At 41.1% G+C, this 2,823-nt stretch overlaps 1 non-coding gene across 1 annotated transcript; it reads left to right on the forward strand.

The window, feature by feature from the left end:
- Positions 1–2,269: 2,269 nt before the first annotated feature.
- Positions 2,270–2,376, forward strand: LOC130952554 (small nucleolar RNA R71). The gene has a single exon (XR_009074738.1). It is a non-coding gene; the product is annotated as a small nucleolar RNA R71 (small nucleolar RNA).
- The last annotated feature ends 447 nt before the right edge of the window (positions 2,377–2,823 follow it).

Here is a 2,823-nt window from a genome sequence, read left to right on the forward strand (position 1 = left end):
TACTCAGAAAACCACAGACAATGTTTAGACCTTCCGGATTCTCTTGAATGCCGCCATCAATTCTAGCTTATACCACGAAGATTCCGATTAAGGAGTCCAAGAGATAAACATTCAAGCCTTGTTTGCTTGTAGAACGGGAGTGGTTGTCAGGCACGCGTTCATAAGTGAGAATGATGATGAGTGTCACATAATCATCACATTCATCATTTTCTTGGGTACGAATGAATATCTTAGAACAAGAACAAGCTGAATTGAATAGAAGAACAATAGTAATTGCATTAATACTCGAGGTACAGCAGAGCTCCACACCTTAATCTATGGTATGTAGAAACTCCACCGTTGAAAATACATAAGAACAAGGTCTAGGCATGGCCATGAGGCCAGCCCCATGATCTAAGATAGCATAAAACTACTCAAAGTTAGCTACCAAGATGAGAATACAATAGTAAAAGGTCCTATATGTAGAGAACTAGTAGCCTAGGGTTTACAGAAATGAGTAAATGACAGAAAAATCCACTTCCGGGCCCACTTGGTGTGTGCCTGGGTTGAGCATTGAAGCATTTTCGTGTAGAGACTTCTCTTGGAGTTAAACGCCAGCTTTTGTGCCAGTTTGGGCGTTTAACTCCCATTCTTGTGCCAGTTCCGGCGTTTAACGCCGGGCATTCTTGAGCTGATTTGGAACGCCGGTTTGGGCCATCAAATCTCAGACAAAGTATAAACTATTATACATTGCTGGAAAGCCCAGGATGTCTACTTTCCAACGCCGTTGAGAGCGCGCCAATTGGGCTTCTGTAGCTCCAGAAAATCCACTTCGAGTGCAGGGAGGTCAGAATCCAATAGCATCTGCAGTCCTTTTCAGTCTCTGAATCAGATTTTTGCTCAGGTCCCTCAATTTCAGCTAGAAAATAACTGAAATCACAGAAAAACATACAAACTCATAGTAAAGTCTAGAAAAGTGAATTTTAACTAAAAACTAATAAAAATATACTAAAAACTAACTAAAACATACTAAAAACATACTAAAAACAATGCCAAAAAGCGTATAAATTATCCGCTCATCAATCCTTCTTCTTTGTGGGTGGCTCTGTTTGAATGAGAGCACTGCAATCCCTGTTCATCTTTATTGTTTGTCCACCCTTTAATGTAGTTTTTCTGGCTAGTAGCTCCTTTATATACTTGATGTAGGAGGACATTTGCTGGAGGGCCTTAATGAATGGTATATTTACATCAAGAGATGCAAATATGTCGAGGAACCTTGAATACATTCTCCCTGCTACACCACCCTTGAGCTAGTGGGGGAAGGGTGCATATGGGTTCAATATCTCCCTCTCCTTTAGCTCTTCCTTGAGTGTGAGTTGAGGTGCAGAGTTTCTTTCTTCATGATTGTTTTCCTTTGGACTGTCTTGGAGGTGTTCTACTTCCTCCATACTCCTCTCATCACTTGTGGTGATCATCTTACATTCTTCCCACCTTACTTTATTTGTTTCTCCTCTTGGGTTCTTCTCTGTGTCACTTGGAAAACCATCAGTCAGTTTGGGGATTTGTTGACCTAGATACCCTACTTAAGACTCCAGTTTCTTGATGTTTTCCCTTGGTTTTTGATATTGGCTCGCACTTCCTCCTTAAACACCTTATTGTCTTGGATTTCTCTACATATGTCTTCAAGTAGAGTCTTAATCTTTGAAAGTCTATCCTCGGTTAGTGATGGTGGGTTGGGATTAGGTGGTTATTGATAAGACCTCTGTGAGGGATGTTGGTGAGTTGCATTATATTGGGGTTGTGGTTGTGGCGTCTTTGGTCTTGGCCTTGGTCTTGTTGATTTCCCCACCCAAAGTTGGGGTGATTTCTCCATCCAGAGTTGTAAGTTTTGGAGTATGGATCATGAATTTGTCTAGGTGAGTTTCCAACATAGTTGGCTTGTTTCCAGTCACCTTCTTCTCCTATATTCACTCCTTCTTGAGCTGGTGATGAAGTGATGACTGCTGTAACTTGGTTTTCCTCCACCTTTTTGGTAAGATCTGCTAGCTGCTTGGTGATCATCTTATTTTGAGCTAGCAATGCATCCATATGGTTCAGATCCATTACTCCTCGAGTATTGCTTCTTTCAGAGGCATAGAAGTAGTCATTCTCAGCTACTGTTTCAATGATATCTATGGTTTCTTCAATGGTTTTCTTCTTGTTTAGAGAGCCTCCTGATGAATGGTCTACAACCTTCTTTGACTCATAAGAAAGACCTTCATAAAAAATGTGAAGTTGAACCCATTCATTGAATATATCTGGTAGGCATCTTCTTGTTAAGTCCTTGAACCTCTCCCATGCCTCATAGATAGTCTCACCATCTTGTTGCCTGAAGGTTTGCACCTCAGCTCTTAGCTTGTTAATTCTTTGAGGAGGGTAGAATCTTGCCAAAAACTTGTTCACCACATCTTCCCAAATTGTTAAGCTCTCATTTGGGAAGGATTCAAGTTACTTAGATGCTTTGTCCTTGAGTGAAAAAGGGAACAAAAGTAGCCTATAGACATCCAGGTGGACTCCATTGGACTTCACAGTGTCACAAATTCTTAGGAAGGTGGTTAAATGTTGATTGGGATCTTCTTGAGCACTATCTCCAAATGAGCAATTGTTTTGAATAAGGGTGATTAGCTGGGGTTTTAATTCAAAGTTGTTGGCATGTATGGTGGGCTTTTGGATGCTACTTCCACAGTTTCCTGGATTTGGATTGATGTAGGAGCCTAGAACTCTCCTTTCTCCTCCATGTTGGTTTCAAAATACTCTTCCTCTTCCTCAGCACCAACAACTCCTTTCCCTCTTGCTTCCCTCCTT

Source organism: Arachis stenosperma, chromosome 1 (assembly GCF_014773155.1).
Source record: "Arachis stenosperma cultivar V10309 chromosome 1, arast.V10309.gnm1.PFL2, whole genome shotgun sequence".
Classification (NCBI taxonomy): domain Eukaryota; kingdom Viridiplantae; phylum Streptophyta; class Magnoliopsida; order Fabales; family Fabaceae; genus Arachis; species Arachis stenosperma.